The following is a 21,331-nucleotide window of genomic DNA, read 5'->3' on the forward strand; positions in this document are numbered from 1 at the left end:
TATTTTTATAGACTAAAAATAAAAAACCAGAAATTGATTTTTTTTTAAGCAGTATCCTTTACTCTTGTATTACGAAGCAAAATATTTAGGGGAAATTTAGAAATATGTGCAAGATTTGTATGCCAAAATACATGGAATGTTGATGAGGGGGATCAAGAATACCTAAATAAATGAAGAGAGATACTGTGTCCATGGATTGGAAAGCTCAATATTGCTAAGCTGTCAATTCTTCCCAAAATGTTTCTCTAGATTTCAGATTGTCAGACCTGCTATTAGAAAGTTCTACTTCCACAACCCCCGCAGAACTCACCGAGAAGCTCATGTGGAAAAGAGAGTTTGAGCGAATTGAAAAAGTTCAGCCTGAAGTGAACAAAGATGAAATATTGGCATGTATGTATGTGTGTATGTATGTTAAGTAAACTCTACACCCAACATGGGGCTTGAACTCATAACCCTGAGATCATGAGCCACGTGTTCCCCCGACTGAGCCAGCCAGATGCCCCAGCAATTAATTATTTTAAATAGTTGAGGTTTTTTTTTATTTGTTTGTTTGTTTGTTTGTTTTTTACAGTCTTTCCATTATGTTACTCATCCCCACTTAGGACAGGATAGGAAGAGTTTATGTCCTGGCTGAAGTATGGTGGAGAAGTTCGGTGCCCTCCTGGGTGGGGTTGATGGGCTGGTGGATTCCCACCCATTACCTGCCCCCCCCATCTGCGGAGTGCTAAGGAGTGCTCCCGTCTAGACCAACGATGATGTGAAACAACCCTACTGCTCTGACCTGATAAGCTGTGTTCACTCTGCCATGATCTCCATCACCAATATTTGCTGCGACTAAGCAAACTCAACTTCGAAGACAGGGTCTAGAGTCCAAGGGCTTCTCCGCACATTTTAGTCAAAGCTTCCCTCTAGCATGTGGCTTTGACATCGCACAAGCCCAGGGTTGTGACCATAGATGCAAAGAGTTTGAATAAACCTAGAGACCTTTCCCAAATTCCCCGCAGCTAGCGTATTTCACAGATAAGGAAACTGAAATGCCAGGTATTTTGCCAGGATCTCCTGATGGCACATAGGAGATCACACAGAAGAGAAGACGGGAGGGTGACGGACGAGCACCCACATCATCGGGTTATTTTTAAGCCACTAACCTTGTAGCAATTTGTTACAGCATAATAAGAAATGAAGGCAACTGGATTGTGCAATCCTATACATTTACTTTATTTTCGGGATTTAAAAACCTTTCTGTGATAAGAGCCCACAGGCTTCACTCTTGCCCTAGAAAGTAAAGAATGGAGGAGATAGGATAGGATGAAAACCTGACATGAGGTGGCAGCAAGAAATACAGTAAGAATTTAAGTTGTATAATTTTGTGGGTTTCTTTAAAGTTGAAAGTGTAAAGAGCACCTGGGTGGCCCTTCCTTCCTTCCTTCTCCTCTCCCTCTTTCCTTCCTTCCTTCTTTCCTTCCTTCCTTCCCTCCTTCCTTCATTCCTTCCTTCTTCATTCCTTCGTTCCTTCGTTCCTTCCTTCCTTCCTTCCTTCCATCCTTCTTTCCTTCCATCCATCCCTCCTTCCTTCCTTCTCCCTTCCTTCCTTCCCTCCTTCCTTCTCCCCTCTCTCTTCCCTTCCTTCCTTCCTTCCTTCCTTCCTTCCTTCCTTCCTTCCTTCCTTCCTTCCACGGGTACCGCAGGAGTGCCCTGTGTTAGACACTTCATGGAGAAGGTGCAGACATGGGAGCTCTGTCCTCAGAGGTCATGGTACACCCAGAGAGACAACAGAATATGTGTGTCCATGTCCCTGCAAAAACTGAGACCGAACTATCTCAATTTCTGGGGTGAATGTTCCGGGGAGATATACCTGTAAGGGATCGAGGAAGCAAGGCTGGGTTGAGGCAGAAGCTGACCCAAAAAGCAGTTGTGTCATTGCAACCCAAGTTCGGCTGCCTGTTGCTTGAAAGGCCAAGACTCAAAAGACAAGTATTGATTGGAAAGGAATATGAGATTCATTCCAGAGGCCAGCAATCTGGGGAGAAGGCAGACTCTTGTCCAAAGACCAACAACTCCCAGGTTTCTGCCTGGTTCAGATTTTGAAAGGGGTTTAATCAGTTAAGGGAGTGCAGTGGTCTGTGACATTTCTTGCTGACATGCAGACTCGATGCCCATTGTAGAATTAGCTCAGTGCTGGGATTAGCTCAGTGCTGTAGAATTAGCTCAGTTGTGTGAGAAGTTCAAGTTCCCTGGGGCCGGGGGCGGGTGGGGGCTTGTGCAAGAAGGTCTGATTCCTGGGTACCCAGGCTTTGTGCAAGAGTACTGTGATCTTCAAAGGAGGGAAAAGTCTACAGATGTGCAAAGGGAGGTCAGTCAAGTCTTTTACTTGAAAAAGAAACATTTTGCTAAAAATTGCTGGGCTAAGGGTGCCTGGGTGGCTCAGGTCATGATCTCACAGTTCAGTCTGTGAGTTCGAGCCCCACGTCAGGCTCTGTGCTGACAGCTGGGAACCTGGAGTCTGCTTCAGATTCTGTGTCTCCCTCTCTCTCTGCCCCTCCCCTGCTCTCTCTCTCTCTCTCTCTCTCTCAAAAATAAATAAACATTAAAAATTTAAAAAAATAAAATAAACACGGTGAAGGGCACACATCGCTTCAAAGGCTTTCCCCCAAGTCCCTAGAAAATTCAAATGAGCAGGGTTGCCCACTAGCCTGTCTCTCCAGGCGGATGAGAACTCAGTGAACCTGGTCTAATGCTTTACCTGAGAGTGTAATTACCCAGAAGAACATCTATTGCCTCATTAAGTCTCTGTGGCCATTAACAGTTAGCAAAGCAAACAGAGCTGGGCAAGTTGGCAAATGCAATCTAGCCATTTGCAAGGTTGAAGACGGGGCCCTCGTTGCCAGCAGGTGGTAGGCGCTGGGCAGCGGTTTTCAGCTAATCCTACCCAGTGAGCACGGCACCCAGAACCTCTGTGTCTTCAAGCAGGACCCCATGAAAGGGAGCCAGGAGATTCACCTGTTTAAATAGCTAAATCTCCCAATGATAGCCACCAAAGGCTTCCTTCCTTCTTCTTTTTTTTTTTTTTTTTCGTTTGTAAGTTTATTTATTTTGAGAGAGATAGCCTACAAGCAGGGGAGGGGCAGAGAGAGAGAGGGAGACTCTGAAGCAGGCTCTGCACTGTCAGTGCAGAGCCCAATGTGGGGCTCGAACTCACAAACCGTGAGCCGCCTGGGGGGGGCCCCCTGATGCTTCCTTTCTTTGCTCTGCAGAGGAGAGCAGTCTCAAAGTGTCGAGTCTGAGAAGATTATGACACGTCCGGCCATCACGTGCCTGAATGGGGGCAGGGGGCGGTGCCTGTGAAGATGGGGGTGTGGAAGGAGGAAGGATTGCTTTCTTTGGACAAATGCATCGGTGTGGAGAGCTAAGCCACGTGGTGAGCAAGCCTTGGTGTGAGAGAACAGCAGGAATGAGAAGGGAAGTCGGGGGTCGGCTCCTCCCCTCCCTCATTTTTATGGGGAACAAACTGAAACTCACAGGGGAGGGATGGCTTGCCCAAGTCCCACGGCTGGCTCCTGACTGAACCCACGCTCCAACTCAGCTATCCTGACTCCCACTCGAGGCTTCTACCCACCTCCCCAGAAAAAGTGAAGGAAAGGAGAATAGTGGGCGATAACGCAAGTGAAGACGGAAAACTCGGGGAAAGGTGTGAGATTAAACTCGGAAAACGGGAAAGAAACAAGCTGGGGATACAGGATCCTCAGGACGGATGGAGATTCTAAAATCCCTGTGCACAACGAGCGTCAGGAGAGTTCTGGAGACCCTATGTGAACCAGCCCTAGGATTTCAAATGCTCTAGAGCTGAGGTGGTGAATTTGGCCACATTTGGCCACATCAGAATTTAAAACTCCCGTTTTATAGTAGAAACTTAAAATACAGGGACAAACCAGGAGAAATATTGCAAATATCTAGCAAGGACTTAGAGCCATAAAAGATAAAGAATTCCTAATCAATACAAAAGGACTATACAAAATATGGGAAAAAATGGGCAAAGGATATCAGCCAACCATTCATAGAACTGGAAACAAAAACGTCCAAATCAAATAGGAAAAGTCGATCAACTTTGCCTGTGATCAGGAAAATGCCAATTAGGGGCAAAACGAAATACTGCTTTACACACAGCAGGCTGGTAAAAAGTTCATGTTTGATACTGAGTCTGTGGAACTTGTACATTTATACCCAGCTGGCAAGAGTAAAACTGGGTGCAACCACACTGAAGAGACAATTGGTCAAATCTACTGAAGCTAAATTTCCAAATTTTCATTTTCGTGTTTAAGCAAATGAATGCATGTTACTCTTATAGAAGAGAGGGTCACTTTGACCAAAACTTTGCTATTCAGTCAGCACCAGGCACGATGCTGAGCACTTTACGGGAGTTATTTAATAAACTCTGGACCTCTGACATCAGCAGTAAATGACCATAGACCCCAAGGTCTGCTTTTTCTGGGCACCTGTGGCTGGTGGACCATCTTACTCAAAAGGTATCCCTCCGAACCCCCAGGGGAGCTTTTTCAAAATACACATACCAGGACCCCTCAGAATTTTCTGTAGAGGTGGAGCCTAGGAGTTCCCCAGACGGTCAGAAGGATGACTCCTGGTTAAGAGCTACTGATCTGGGCTCTGGAGTGCATCCTGGCTTGATCCCTCCGTACCAGAAAGACCTCCTCCTCCTGCACTGAGCACCTAGCTGGGTACCTGATGTAAATCGCTTCTTTTCCAGACCTTCTCCCATAGGCTCCATTCCAACCTTTTTTAAAAAGTGGTTTGAGGGTTAAGCACTATGCTCAGAAACTCCTTTGGCAGGGACCCCTGAATCCCTAAGATGCCACACCCATCACTCAAAAGGTCTTCAAAATAGAAATGCTAATGGAAACCAGAAATAGGATTGTTCTTCCCCCAGGTTTCGTGGTAATAAAGAGACAGCCTGTGAATCAGCTAACGTAAAGGGCAGGGGGTGGGGAAGGTTGAGCAAAAGCGAGCACAGAATCCATCACCTGATAATACCACCCAACCCACCAGTCTCTTTAATCATTAAATAGGAAAGTAATTAAAAATAATAATAATAGCTGGGCTATTGTTCTGAGAAGAATGTATGGGACATGAGGAGGTGGTACCCTTGACCTAATACACTGAGAGAATATAAAGGATTTTTCTAAATGAGGAAGCCACCCACTGAGCAAAGTTTTGAGGGGCAGCAGAGAAAGGAAACCACTCTCATTCTTGTCCAAGAGAAATGCAGTCAAGATTTCAAAGCCCCGGAATCCAAATGCCAATGTCGCCACTTCCTGCCGTGTCATCTCAGGGAAAGACCCAGTGTCTTCACGTAGATGTGGGGAGAATCATGATACCCATGTTACAGGGCAAATATGTGTTAATAACCAGACAACTTAGCCTCACAAGAAACTTTCATACATGTAAAACATTCCCCCATGCCTAGCACTGGGTGAGTGTTCATCAGATGGTTGATAATCACCGTGACAATATAGATGTCCATGTGGATTTCTGCCTCCGGTCTCTTGAGGAATGCTAGGCAGGGGCTTCAGTACTCAGAGCCTCAGAGCCGCATTCCCTCCGTACACACAAAAAGGGAATTATTACTTCTGACCCCAATCCTCCAGAAGTCTTCATTTTCCCAAAGGGTTAAGACATGTATGGTACTGTCCAGAAAAAAAATCTATCACTAATCTTCAGCCTTAAAAAAGAAGGTGATTCTGCCATTTGGGACAACACGGATGAATCCAGAAGACAGTATGATAAGGGAAATAAGCCAAAAACAAGCCCTGCATGATCTCACTCATGTGTGGAATCTAAACTCGTTGAACTCATAGAAGCAGAGAGTAGACTGGTGACTGCCAGGGGCTGGGGCTGGGGTATAGGCAGATGTTGGTCAAAGGACACAAAGTTCCATTGCACAAGATGAATACATTCATCCTAAAATTTGCTAAGAGGGTAGATCCTGTGTTCTCACCCCCGCCAAAAAAAGAGTTAACTATTGAGGTGATACATTAATTAGCTTGATCACGGTGATTATTTCACAATTCATATCAAATCACCCAATTTAAATATATCCAATTTTACTTGCCAATTACACCTTGATAAAAAAGATCCTGATCTAGTGGGAAATGATGCCAGTATTCCTGCTTTTACGTGGCTTCTAGCAATAGGATGTGAAGCCCAATGAGCTGACAGAACAAAAGGCAAGCACATCTGAGGAACCCAGCAGCCAGGGAGAGGGGGAGCTGGGGAAATGTGTGGAACATGCCCGATGAAGCAGACATGGGGGAGACAGATGGACACCTGCAGTAAAAGCTAATGGGGTACCTATGGATATCGAAGGAGAGCACAAGAAGATGGCCAGGGGCTCTACCCAAAAACATGTTTGGAATTTTATTTTATTCCTTTTAATTTTTTTTTTTTTGAGAGAGAGAGAGAGAGCTAGAGAGAGCGAGAGAGAATGAGTAAGGAAGAGGCCGAGGGAAAGAGAATACCAAGCAGACTTTGCACTGTCGGCACAGAGCCAAACACGGGGCTCGAACTCACCAACCATGACGTCACGACCTGAGCTGAAATCTAAAGTCAGACGCTCAGCCGACTGAGCCACCCTGGCGCCCCATGAATTTTAAAATCTAGTGTGTGGATTAAAGAACGAGATGGTCATCCAGTGTTGAGGCCAAGTGTAAGAAATATGTCAAAGTACAGGAAAACAAAATCCGAGGGATTTATCCTGGCTGGATAAACCCAGGAGACTTAATTTTTGATGAAGAGGAAAAACAACCTATTATGAGAGAATAACAGGCACCACATTCGCCCTTAAGCAACTAGAAGACCAGACAAACACATAACGCGTATTTTAGACACTGGATAACAGCTCAGGACTGCCAGCTTCATCTGAGATTGTCCTCGATAAGATTATAGATTATGTCTCAACCCTGTCAACTCTAGCATTCGCATCTTTTTAGTATTTTGTGTGACAAAATGGGAAGCGCTCCCTGCTGCGTCCCACAGCGCAATGGTTGTTTCCACGGAAAGCACTTGTACAGGGGTTTGAATTGCACACTGAAAAAGTCATCTTTCCACTGAGCATTATTTTTACTTCAAAGAACAAATGACAAACTGTGATTATTCAAACATAGACATGTGGCAGGCATTTTCTCACTGCCTAACTAATTCTCAAAACTAACGATGTTTGTTGCCAAGGATAAAAATTGAGCTTTTCAAGAGAAAATTATATTTTGGGAAAACTTGTATCAGCCACTCTGACCTCACTCAACAAGAAACAGATAATGTAACCAGTCTTATATTTATCAATGAAATTAAATTTGTAGGTAACAATGTTGGTTTAATGAGCCAGTTATTATCCTGATAACAAAGCCAGACAAAGATATAACACCAACAAAAACCTTTTCAAGATAATATCCCTCATGAACCTGGATACAAAGATCCTGGACAGAATTCTAGCTAATCAAATCCCGGATTATGTCAAACAATAAAACATCATGATCAAATGGTATTATATCCCAGAAATAGAGAAAGCACAAATTAAAAAAAAAAATACCATGGATTCTCATTATGTGCGATATTTATGTGTGATAAAGTGGCCGCAGATTAAGCAAATACTGAACCATTGCTCCTGAAGGAAATACATGGTTAGTTTCTTGCCAGCTTCTGGTCACATCGTTCTCCTCAACTAATCAACATATAACCCTGTTTCGTGTGTGATTCTGTTTGAGGAAACCTCATTTTACATATATTGTTGAACCCCTAGCCTTGGACTCATGACCAACAGCATCACAGGTCATGCCTAAATGAAACTTTAACACAGGTATTTCCTCTATAAAACCGCCCAGAGTGCTCTTACACTCAGGAACACGAGACAGCACTTCAGCATTATGCCTGGCGATCATTTTAAACAGAAATCACCAACAGAAAGCAACACTAACAACAACAGAAAAGCCAAAAGTCTACCGTGTGAGAGCCGAATCAAGAAGGCAGGGCGTAGCCTTGTTCGACCTCAGTTGGAAACATGCACGTCAGGTGACAGTTTTTGGCCACTATGAACTTGTCTGTGAACGACCACAAGAGCTCCGCAAGTATTGATTTTGGGATGAGCTATACATTGTAGCATTTAGGAAAATTCACAGACACAGAATCCACTAATAATGAGGATTGACTGCAATCGTAGGGAGAAAAATGTCTGTGAGTCGAAGAAACATTTGAGTCTGCAATTTAAAGGTCTCACTGGGGGCGCCTGGGTGGGTCAGTCGGGTAAGCGTCCGACTTCGGCTCAGGTCATGATCTCGCGGTTCATGAGTTCAAGCCCCGCGTCGGGCTCTGTGCTGACAGCTCGGAGCCTGGAGCCTTCTTGGGATTCTGTCTCTCCCCTCTCTCTTTGCCCCTCCCCCACTCATGTTGTCTCTCTGTCTCTCAAAAATAAGTAAACAATTAACAAATAAATAAATAAAGGGCTCACTGGATCCTGTCTAGATTGATGAGAAAAGACGCATTTATGGGCATATCCTAACAAAGTTCTTGAATTATAATGATCAAGAGGGAAATTTGCAAACTTCCTGGGAAGAAAACAAGTTACCCATAAAGAGGGGAATCCGACTTGCCTCGGACTTGTCTGCTACACGGTAAGCTGGAACATTGCTACCGAAATTGTAGTCTGCTGAGTAGCAGCAGTTACATCAGCTGGGAGCTTCCTAGAAATGCAGAAGCTCAGGCCCACTCCAGTCCTACTGCATTAGAATCTGCATCTTGACAAGATCTCCAGTGATGAGTGCGCACATTGAGGCAGACAGTAAGAGTGTCTACAGACTTTTGAGAAAGAGGGTGTCACCCAGGTACTCTCCGAGCAGCCAAGCTACTGTTTCCTATCAGGATAAAAGAAAGCTGCTTAGTGAGAGACTCAGACTGAGAGAATACCACCTCTGGATCCCATCTAAAAAAAACTACGTGAGAAACAAAACTAGTCAAATGATACATGAACCAAAGAAAAAGTCTTCAAGGTGGGGGAAGATGAAAAGGTGGGAGCAAGGAATCTTTCGGCATATAGTTAGTTAAATATGAATGGGTAAGAATAGATCCTCTGAGAATGTATAAATAAGGACCTTTGTACCAGAAGAGACATCCTATAAGGGACATTCTAATAACATGAGATTATTTCACAGAACCTAGATGACAGAGAGAGATACAAGTATTGCGAGGACTTGTTAGCTCCTGGTGGTGGGGTGGGGGGAGGAGAGTACAAGAATCTTAAACTAAAGTTCTAAGGCGAAGCTTTGAATGGGTTATACTCTGCACCTCAATGCATGGAGGCCCCCGCAAGGTTGCCCCACACCCTACGGATGGTTGACTCTGGAATGATAACACCCCTTTCTCCCACTAAGCTCAGAGAAGGAGCACCAGAGGAACGCCGGGAAAGTCCCATGCCTCTTGGTTACTCAGAGGAGGGGGAGGAGGGAGCACAGAGAATGCATGCTGTTTACTGGGTACCCACTATGTATGAGTCATTTATATATACAACCTTATTTAACCTTCCCAGAAATCCTGAAAAATAGACATTTTCTCTGTTCTCCAGATGAACAAACCCGAAGCTTAGAGAGGATAACTTGCCACAGGCAAGCTAGTAAATAAGAGAACTGGAATTTGAGTTCAGATATGTTTGCTTCCAAAGTCCTTGCTAACTGGGTGAGGAAGAGAGGTTCAGAATCAACAACAAACAGCAACTTCCTGGTAGCGTCCACCATTGCTTCTTCCCTCCCTTACACGAGAAACTCGTTAGTCCTTACTACCTGCTGATTCCTCCTCTTAGATACTACAGTAACCTGTAGGTGCTGAAAGAAAAGCACAAGAAGTAAAGTCAAAGTGAGCCAACCACCTTCCCAACTTAGAGATGTGGATTTTCCTGGTTGACAATCTTAGGAGAAGAAAGTTTCCAAGACAAATGAAATCAAAGAATAACTAAATATATGGAGATGTATTCCATGTTCATGGATAAGAAGACAGTATTGTCAAGACACCAGTTATTCCCAACTTGATCTATAGATTCAATGCAACCCCAATCAAAGTACAAGCAATTTATTTTGTGAATATTACAAATTGACTCAGCTTATATAGGGAGACAAAAGACCCAGGAGAGCCAAGATGTTATTTAAAAAGAACAAAGTTGGAAGACTGACACTACCTGACTGCAAGACTCACTGTAGAGCTACAGCAATCAAGGCAGTGTGGTACTGATGGAAAAATAGACACATAAATCAATGGAGCAGAATAGATGGATAAATAAGCCAAAAATAGACCCATACAAATATAGCCAGCTAATTTTTGACAAAGAGAAGAGGCAATATTAAAATTTAAAAATATCCGCTCTGCAAAAGACAATGTCAAGAGAATGAAAAGACAAGTCACAGACTGTGAGAAAAGATTTGCAAAAACATATCTGATAAAAGGACTATTACCCAAAATATACCCTTAAAACTCAAAAAGAAAACAAACAGATCAATTAAAACGTGGTCAAAAGACCTGAACAGCCACCTCACAAAAGAAGAAATACAGGTGGCAACTAAGCATATGAAAAGATGTTCAACGTGATGTTATTCAGAAACTGCAAATTAAGGTAACAATGAGATGCCACTCTACATATATTAGAGCAAGGAAAATCCAAAACACTGACAACAGCAGTTGCTGGTGAGGATTTAGAGTAATAGGACCTCTCATTCATCGCGGGTGGGAATGCAAAATGGTGCAGCCACTTTGGAAGAGAGCTCGGCAGTTTCTTAGAAAACTAAACATTCGTATCGTACCATCCATCCATCAACCATACTCCTTGATCTTTTCCTAAATGAACTGAAAACCTATGTCCACACAAAATCCTTCACAGATATTTAGAGCAGCTTTATTCATGATTGCCAAAACTTGGAAGCATCCACGAAGTCCTTTAGAGGGTGGATGGATAAGTAATAAACTACGGTACATCCAGACAATGGAAAGTTATTTATTACTAAAAAGAAATGAGCTATCAAGCCTAAAACGACATGGGGGAACTTTAAATGCATATTACTAAGCGGAAGAAATCCATATGAAAAGCCTACGTACTGTGTGATTCCAATTACATGACATCCTGGAAAAGGCAAAACTTTTGTAAAGACCATAAAAAGATCAGAGGGTGCCAGGGAAGAGAAAGAAAGTGATGAAGAGGTGGGGCACAGAGGATATGTGTCATACCTGTCCAAGCCCACAGAATGTCCAACATCAAAAGTGACGCTAATGTAAACTGTGGATACTGGGTGATGGTGATGAGTCAGTGCAGGCTCATCACTTGTAATAAATATCCCACTCTGGTGGGGATGTTGATAGTAGAGAAGATTATGTATGTGTCAGGGCAGGGCATATATGGGGACTCTCTGTACTTTCTGTTCAACTTTATTGTGACCCTAAAACTGCTCTAAAAAAAATAACTGTATTTGGCAGGGGGGAGGCTCCTGGGTGGCTCAGTCAGTTAAGCGTCTGACTCTTTATTTCGGCTCAGGTCATGATCTCACACTTCGTCGGGCTCTGTGCTGACAGTGTGGATCCTGCTTGGGATTCTCACTCTCTCTCTCTCTCTCTCTCTCTCTCTCTCTCTCTCTCTGCCCCTCCTCTGCTTGTGCTCGCTCTCTCTCTCTCTCTCTCTCTCTCTCAAAAATAAAAAAAATAAACTTAAAAAATTTTTTAATAAATAAATAAATAAATAAATAAATAATTGGTATACTTTTTTAAGTGTTCAGAAATGAAAGGTGATTTAAAAAAATACTCAATTTCTACCCATTTCAGAAACTTGGTCATGTCAGTTAAATAAGCAGTCAGATAATACAACTATGAATCATATCTTTTCATGTGTTTTTTTTTTTTTTAAGTTGGATTTGACTCTAATGGAAAAGATTTTGAAACGAAGTTAACTGAATTTCAGGTCGCTTTGGAGTCCTATAAATCTCTCTCCTAAATAGAGACGAAGCATTAAAAAAAAACAAAAAGGTCTTAGATAAAAAAGAAGCATTTCCTAACAGAGATGAGGGTAAAATTCTGAAATGGGTGAAGGATGGAGAATGTGTACTCTGGACCCTAGACACTTACAGGTATGTGTGAAATACACATCATACAGATAGTGCTGGAGTTGGGAGATCTGGGGCACTGAGATTCTGATACCTTCTGAGCTGCCTTATGGACTAAACAGGGAGGAGGACTGGCCCCACTATGAGCTCCGGCAGCCTGGTTTGTGTATGTTTTATATATTAAAGTGCCAAGTAAACTTGCATTTGATAAAATAGTTTCACTGCTTTGAACAAACAGAACAGGAAAGGGAGAAGTTGAAAAACACTTACAATCTGATCACCTATTCTTTTGAACCTGAAATACTGATTTCTTTTTAAAGAACAAAGCAAAGGGAGGGTTGCTTTACACGGCAGGTAGTCAATTGGTGGAACTTGTTCCCTTGGAGGTGTTATGGATTGAAAAACACCACAGTTCATGTACCTTGTTCTCCTATTTATTGTCTACTCTGTGCCAGGGTTACAATGTCAATAAACTCTGCACGATTCGTACTGCATGGAGCTTATATTTTTAAACAAAGTTGAAAGAAAATCATGAATAAAGTCCACAATTAGCAAAGAGAAGAAGGGGGATGTCTTGGCACAACACATCTAAGCCTAGCGTGTGAGCTTCAGTATGCTAGAGATTGCAACAACCGGGCTTACTGTTCTTATTCTAAGACTCTAGAAGAAAAAAAAAATAAGACTCTAGCAGAAAATAATTCTGGCAGTATTTGGAATTGGAGGCATCCCTGGACAGGTTTGTTAAGCTGATCTGGTTCATCTTGAGTGGAACTTAGCCCTTCTTCCTCCTCCCAGGTAGGTTTATGTCCCATTACCTCCTGGCTTGGCTATTCAAGGCCCCCCTGCAGGTGATGAGTTGAGGGGTTTTACTCTCCAGGGCATTTGCACCTCAGTCTGGGTTTCCGGAAGCTTGTTTGACAAGCTTCAAGCCTCAGCAGAAAGTCTCTATGGTTTGATTCCAGACACCATGACCATCCACGGGATCATCCAGTTCTGAGCGATGCTCTGGAAGCTACACCACAGAGTGCAATGTCTCAAGTGAGCATCAAGCCTCCTATGGTGGGGACACTGAACAGAAGCCCAGGTTGTTATGGGAACCAAACACATAGCATTGCTTGTGAAACCTCATATGGGGTGAGAAGAAGCCATCCCAGGACCCCATCCTCACTTTAAGCTCTGTCATAAGTCCTTCCTAAGAAGCCTTGTCCCCTCGCCGGCCTTCTGAACCAGTAATGCTTCCTCTCCCTATGGAAAGTGATGGGAATGCCCAACAAAGCTCATGACTTAAATGAGTTTCTCTGTTCCCCAATGATCAGATTTGACTCTGATTTGATTTCCAAAGATCAGTCATCACGCTGTGCTTAAAACAACGGAGTCATTCCTTGTCTCCAGTCCACGTTCAGATAGGAGAGAAGCTGGGTGGTTGAAGGGGGAGAGGGCGTGTGGGAGAAAAAACTTTGACTGTGATCCCAGAAGGGGGACCCAGATGTGTCTGTCAGAACCTACCTGCCTTTCTGCCTTCACTTGAAACCACAGCCACAGCAGACTGATGCTTGCCTTCCCCAGAGACTAAGACACTGAGGCCCTCTCCTGGCTCCCTGGCTGCCACTGTCCCCCTACCCCTCCCCCCCCCAGCACTCCTTGGCTCTCGCACATCTGCCTGTTCCCCTGGTCAAGGAGGTAGCCGCCCGGGGCACTCCTGTCCCCACTGCTGATACCTTTCCAGTCTGACTGCTGACCCGTCGTTCCTGCTTCTCAATTCCCTCCACACCAAGAGTAGCTGGCCCGTGAGACTCTGAACTAGTAACTGCCTGGACCACCGTCAGACATGAGCAGGCTTCCCCACACCTCAGGGGCTGTCTCCACCTCCTCTGACGTACTTCCATCCACATTTGGCCAAACTCCACAGCTCAGAGAGGTCCTCACGTGGACAGTGCTGATGCACTGGCTTGCTCTCTCACTCTGGCTTTTTCTCTAGGACGTGAGAACATACTGGAGACACACGAGGACTGACTCACCCTGGCCAACAGCCAGCGGACCTCCAGGCTTGTAACTGAGCCCCCGCAGGGCCAGCAAACCGTCAGCCTAAACCGCTGACCCCAGAATTGAGCTAAACATATGGTGAGGATTTTAAACCAACTGGGTTTTTGGGTGAGACATAACGCGATTTGTACAACCAGTAGCTGCGAATATTCACCAACATTATATGCAACGTTTGAATTACGTTTTCTATTTATATGTTCCTTGACATTTTTCTGTTTTTATTATGGACTTCTGCGCATTTCATCCTCTTCAGAGCAAGTAAGCTACACCCTCGAAGTCTTACTCCTTCCTACCAACCACCAGCACTAAAAAAAAAAAAAAAAAAAAAAAAGCCTACTACAAGGTTTTGAAAGAATAGCTCAAAGGACCATTGGAAGAAATAGCTGATAAGTAAAAACTACTTACTGAGGATCAACACGTATTTATTGAGTTTGAAAAGTGGGCCTGATATTTCTGGTGGAAACAGTCAGGGCATAGAAATATACAACCCACAGCCTTTGCTTGCCAAATCGCTGAAAATGTTAAACTAAGGAGAATAAAACCAGGTCATGTGGAATTATTAGGAAACAATGCTATGCTAGTTTGCATGATAAAAGCAGGATATAAAATACGAGTTTCAGGAGGGGCACAGTGGTAGGACCAGGAGGAAGGCTGTTTTCTCAGCAGTGGGAAGGAGGACAGGGTTTGGGAAGGGTGGGTAGGAAGAGTGAGATCAAAGACGTAGAAGCAGGAATAAGTTTCCGGACATTGAACATGGCGTGAAAGACTGGGATCGGTTGGGGAAACCATCCCATTAAAGCCCAAAGTGCATGTTGGTGACCAGTAGGGAGAGAAACCAGTCTGAGGGTCAGATTTCCTGAGGGAGTTTGTAGTGCACACAGTAGCCAATGAGAGGGACAGATCCACCACAAGCTGGCAAAATGCTACGCCTTTGAGTAACTAACCCCAATCTTGGGAATTTATTCCCAAGTCAATAATTCAAACGCAGAAAAGGGCTATACATATAAAGATACTTTGTGCTAAGGCAGTCACAACGAGAGAAAAAAACTTTCAATACAAAATGCCCACCAACTGACAATTGATGAAGTATAGCAGCTTCAGGGAACATTCCACAGCCATTTTAATGAGATACACGAAGACTATAGATACACAACGATGTGCTTGTAATGCAACGTTAAGTAGAAACAAACTAAATGATATATGCTTTATAATTATAGTAAAAGCATTCACATGGGAATATAATAAAAGGATACTTAAATAATGGAAATAGCTGTATCTGAGTTTGAGACGAGTATTTAATCTTTTAAAACACTGTATGATTTAAAGGTGACAATAGCCATTTTTTGAAACTAAAATGAGTTCTACAGAAGAGGTGACATAACAAAGATGGGAAAATTTGGCCAAACTAGCCTGGACAGCTCTGTGTTCATATTTTTGAGTGGTACACAATCAGACTAGATTGTGATTTGACCTTCCCACCTCTGTGCCTTTCCTTTTAATGACCTGTCACCTCTAATTACTCCCTTAAACACCCCTAGGATATGCTGAGAGCACAGGACATCCCAGAACTGTACTCCTGAATTGCCATTTCGGTGATGAGTTCAGAGGCACTGGTCCTAACCTTCTTGTTCGTTTACAGGATTTAATTTAGAACCTTTCCTCAATTTAGACCATAAGGATTCTCCTTGCCATTATGGGCTTTAATTTTGTGTCTACCATACAGACCCATAAATGTGATGGCTAACAAGAAATCTACCTAGCAAATATGTATTACATAGCAGGCACCATGAACTAGACCGTAACTCTATACTTCTCTCTCAACAAGCCTTGGATCCATGTAACTTACAGCCCATCTAACTAATTCACCCTCTCCATTGGCTTAGAATCCAGACGCAGTTACCACATCCTGGTTGTTCACACTCAAGGCTTCCTGCCTCAGCATATATTTGAGTAGTAGTGTTTGTCAATTAAATGCACACTTATGTCTGTGTGTTATTTCTAACTCATCTTTGATGTTTAAGATGATGATTTTTATCACTTGTCCCTCTGATCAGCCTTGCATGTTGATTTTGAGTAACTCTGAGGACTGAAACACACTCCTGTCTGTCAATGGGACCAGCAGAGGGAACCAAAAGCCACAACATACTCAGAACAGGGTCTTCCCGAGACAGTCTTCTGAAAGCTGAAGAGCTTTCAGCTTTTCAGCTGTAAAGCTGGGTTGTTGTTTTTGTTTTTCATTTTTTTTTCTTTTCGGTCATTACGATATCATAGGAATGATTGATTTATAGGAAGAAATATTTATCTGGTCTTTGTCCCCATTCCTGACACAGGGCTCCTAAAATCCTTGGAATTTCCTAAGTGGGAAGATGAATAAAGGTGAAAGATGTACCTCATTTTATTCACAAAAGGCCCCTTTCAACCACACTGGGGTTTATGTTAATGTGGTGGCATTTGGAAGGACCCTTTGGATGGGGGCTGGTCACCAGGGGAACCAGAAATGGGTTGGTTGGGACATCCAGCCCCATTCCCCAAAGTCCAGCAAGGGGAGCAGGGCTGGAGATTAACTACCAAAGGTCAGTGGTCCAACCACATCCCTGTAATGAAGCTTTCATAAAAAAATCCAACTGGAGGGTTTCAGAGAGCTTCCAGGTTGGTGAGCAGGTGGAGGTGTGGGGAGGGTGGTATGCCCACAGAGGGTATGCCTTGTCAACTGAGAGAAAACCAAGCTCGGAGTCAGTTGGTAAACACTTCTTCATTGTCTTACTGAGGATTGGAGCCTGGGAGACAGTCTTTCAAGAATTGCTTCAAAGCTTGTTAGCTACAGGGGATTATATACAAAAGGGGAAAGGAGCTCTCCAAATACTTGTGTGACACAAGGTATAATTTGCTAAGGTTGTAAACATTAAGGTGTACTAATTTCCGCATAGACGTAAGACAGATCCTTAGGTCATCTTAGTATGTCACGTTTCTGTCATGTTTGATTGTTTAAAAATACTGCTTGCGTGCATCTGCTTAACTGGTTTTCTGGCTCTTCTGGTTTTGTATTTCTCCTTGAGGTCACTTGAAATGGTCACAGAGGCTGACAGCCGGTCTCCCGTTTGACGCATTGTACTTTTTGTGCAAGGCCTCCTCCTCCATGCCCTGCCCTGTGCATCTCTACCATCTGGCAGTTCCTGAGTTATATCCTTTTATGATGGACTGCTAATCTAGTAAGTAAAGTGTTTTCCTGAGTTTTACGAAAAGTTCTAGCAAATTATCAAACCCGAGGGGGGTTGTCAGAGCCCCGATTTGCAGCCGGTGGGTCAGAGTCCCAGGTGACAACGTGGATTTACGACTGGCGTCTAAATGGGGGTAGGAAGTGGTCTTGTGGGACTGAGGTCTTAACCCGTGGGATATGATCCTGTCTCCAGGTACACGGCCAGTGCCAGGACTGAGTTAAAGTGTAGGACACCGAGCTGGTGCCCTCAGGGAACGGGAGACTGGCTGATAGGGGACCCCATACGTTGAGTATTGGAAGTGCTGTGTGTAAAGAGACAGGGTGCCCACTTCTAGTCATGGAGTGCTGTGCTGCAGATGAAGCACGAGGCAGAAGTGTTGTGAATATTCGGATGCTCAGTGCATGTGCAACAGGACTGAGCCAGCAGACAGGCAGGAGGAAAGCAAAACAATCAAGACGCCGAGCTGAGAGCTCGAGGAATGCGCCACGCACATAGAAAGCTCCTTATGGTGGGAAAGGTGGATAATCAGCCCAGGCTTGTAGAGTTAACAAGCGCTGAAGCCAGGAGTCCAACAGTTAGCTTGGGTCATTCCAGCAGACCAACCGTTGTTAAAAAAAAAAATGATGACCATGAGCATAGCCTGACGAGGGACCAGCACTGCCACTCTGGAACTCTGTTCCAGTCTCAGTCAGTGGACAGATGCCTCCTGCCTACCAGGCACAGGTGCCCTAACAAAGGTGATGATGAGAATGGCAGCAGTAAGTGACAGCTTACCTGTGCCCCCCACTGTTCTAAGCGCTTCGCTGACATGGGCACCCTTCCTCGTAACACAGCCCTGTGAAGCAAATACTAGCATTGAACTCCGTTTTCAGATGAGCAACGGAGTTCAGATGCTGGGGTTGGGATAGAGATACAGTTAATAGGATCAGAGCCCATCCGAGAAGGAAGAAAGCTCATCAAACCCTTTCTGGAGATGAGGAAACCAAGGCCAGAGAGATTATGGGACAACTTCAGGGCTCCCTGGCCAACCAGTAGCTGGACTGCAGCTGGAAACCGAGACCCGCATCTCTCAGGCTGGGCTTGTTCCCCTTTCCAGGGTCTGAACCTGGGACATGAAGCACCAAACCAACGCTAAGCACTGTTCTTAAGGCAATTCCATCTGATGGCAAAGGTCTGTGTCTGCTTGTGGGGCAAGAGAACCAGGCACAGCAGAAGGAAGCATGTGGTCTGTCAGAAGGAAGTACAAGCCCAGAAGATCCAGAGACGAGGACATGCGCTGAGGCCAGAGAGCCCTCTCTTCCTGCAGGTATTCGGGGAGCCTGGCAACCCCAAAGTCAAGGGTGGACAGGTGCCTTTGATGCCCACTCTTAATTCCTAGCCATGCAGAAAGCAAACTCATGACCTCTGGACAGCTTCCTATTTCTTGGCCCTTTTGATTATTTCCTAAGAACACAATTAGACCTGGCAGTACATTCTGGATTGTGTCTCCCCACCCCCAAAATTTACACGCTGACGCCCAAACCCTCAACGTGACTATTTTTAGACACAGACCGTTTGAAGAGAGAAATTAAGAGGTTCAGTAAGGTCCCGAAGGGGCCCCTGATTCTCTAGGACTGGTGTCCAACTCAGGAGAGGAAGAGCCACCGCCAATGTGCTCCCAGAGGAAAGACCAAGTGAGATATACCAAAAGGTGCAAATCCGCAAGCCCAGGAGAGTGGCCTCAGAAGAAACGCCGGGCCAACACCTTGACCTTGGGCTCCCAGCCTCCAGAAGCGGGAGACAAGAAGTGTCTGCTGTCTGTGCCCTTCTGTCGTGGCAGCCTGAGTTGGCTAATGCACATGGTTACACTCATCTTTTTCCACGTGGCCGAGACCTGAAAACCGACACATGCACATCTGAGTTAAGCCCATTCGGCTGAGGATCTATCCCTACCACAGTCCAGATAGAATAACAAGAGGCATAATTTCTTTACGTGCTTGGCATAAAGCTACAAAAGTTGAAATAGAAAAAACAACATTTTAGAGTGAAGAAGCAAAAGTATATACAATAAACATCATAGTTTCTATGAGATTCTAATTCGGGCATTGCATTTAGCTTGGGGCATCCTGGAGGTCAAGGCAAAAGGAAAAAAAAATCAGTGCGTTAAAACTGTTATCCTCTGGGGTGCCTGGGTGGCGCAGTCGGTTAAGCGTCCGACTTCAGCCAGGTCACGATCTCTCGGTCCGGGAGTTCGAGCCCCGCGTCAGGCTCTGGGCTGATGGCTCAGAGCCTGGAGCCTGTTTCCGATTCTGTGTCTCCCTCTCTCTGCCCCTCCCCCGTTCATGCTCTGTCTCTCTCTGTCCCAAAAATAAAGAAATGTTGAAAAAGAAAAAAAAAATTAAAAAAAAAAGAAAAAAAAATTAAAAAAAAAACTGTTATCCTCTGATTTAGAGAGGAGCAGAGCAGTTCAAGGTAAGAAAAGATTTTTTTTTTTTTCCTACTAACACCACCAAGCAATAGCATTAGACGCTTTGTCACCACCATGACCATCTATGTAAGACCTGGGAGACCCCTGAGGCTTGGAGTAGGAGAGAGAGATGAAGAGATTCAGAGAATAAACCCTGTGAGTCCTGTATTCCTGCCTTAATAGATTCTACCTGGAATCATTTTCTCAATCCCTGGTGGTCAGTTCCATCCCAATCTCTTCACCACCCCCAACTCCATCCCCCCTCCCCCAATTACATCAATGGCAGGAGGACAAAGGGAGGGGAGGAGGAGGAGAGAGAGACAGAGACTGTAAGAAAGGAAATTTGGGATAGAGGTAATAGAAGTTAGACAGCTGAACCGTCCACTTTGCCACCCCCACACGCCAATGGCAGCACCACATTAGATTGAAGCAGGAGAGGGGCGCCCGGGTGGCCCAGTCGGTTGAGCTTCCCACTTCGGCTCAGGTCATGATCTCGTGGTCTGTGAGTTCGAGCCCCACGTCGTTGGCCTCTGTGCTGACAGCTCGGAGCCTGGAGCCTGCTTCGGATTCTGTGTCTCCCTCTCTCTCTGCCCCTCCCCAACTTGCACTCGGTCTGTCTGTCCCTCTCTCTCTCAAAAATAAACATTAAAAAAAATTTTTTTTAATTGAACCAGGATGGCAGAGCAGGCTCAGAATACTTGACTGACCTTCTTGGAACAGACTGGGATTTGTTTCCAGCATTTCTGTGGAAAGTCCCCCATCTGTTCAACAAACTCGCTAAGCTTCTATCCCTTCAGCTAGCGTGACTTTGACCACATCTTCTCTACATTAATCTCTTTCGTCATTCACTGATGATGCAGGACCTCCTGTGTATATACATCTGCCCTGGGGCTAGATTCTGGGGATACCACACAATTGCACTGCCCTCAGGGTACTTACAGTCTCACAGAGAAACAAGAGACCAGTATTACGCTGGTGTTCCTGCCTGGCCCCGCCCTATACTCACACACCGTTCCTTGGTACCCTGCTCTGTGCTCCACAGGGTGACCTCCTAGGCTGTACCCACAGAATCCTCTGCCCCGACTTCCAGGTGGATTTGGCCACCGTGGGGCACAGACTGAGAAACTGAACAAGGCATTTCGCTCTCTCAGCTTCATTTGTACCCAGTGCCAGAGACTGAGATGATTCATTCATTCATTCATTCATTCAGCAATTAGTTTTGAGTGCCTGGTCATTTCTACGCTGGGCGGGCTCCATGGGCATGCCGTCTGCATAGCTGCTGAGGGCAACTCCGCTCAGAAGGGCCTCACTCTGGGTTCCAGGCTCAACTGTCACTATCTTCAAAGTCTCAAGAGTTTTCTGAACAAGGAGACCCCATGTTTTCATTTTGCAATTAGGTAGCTGGGCCTGCTCCTATATACACTTTTCTAAGGGCCGAGGCAACAGCAATGAACAAAACAGACAAAACCCTTGCCTGCATGGAGCTTGCA

At 44.7% G+C, this 21,331-nt stretch overlaps 1 protein-coding gene across 5 annotated transcripts in view; it reads right to left on the bottom strand.

Annotated features, from left to right (window-relative positions):
- The window catches only part of AKR1C3 (aldo-keto reductase family 1, member C3 (3-alpha hydroxysteroid dehydrogenase, type II)), a 133,672-nt gene that overhangs the window by 33,152 nt on the left and 79,189 nt on the right, over positions 1–21,331 (bottom strand). The window contains exon 1 of one of the 5 annotated variants that reach the window (XM_045060822.1): positions 13,853–13,968. The exons of the other annotated variants lie outside the window; for them this stretch is intronic. The gene's annotated coding sequence lies outside the window, so the exon portion shown is untranslated. Of the gene's footprint in view, positions 1–13,852; positions 13,969–21,331 lie in introns of those variants that run through there. 5 annotated transcript variants of the gene reach the window in all.

Source organism: Felis catus, chromosome B4 (assembly GCF_018350175.1).
Source record: "Felis catus isolate Fca126 chromosome B4, F.catus_Fca126_mat1.0, whole genome shotgun sequence".
In the NCBI taxonomy this organism is placed as follows: Eukaryota; Metazoa; Chordata; class Mammalia; order Carnivora; family Felidae; genus Felis; species Felis catus.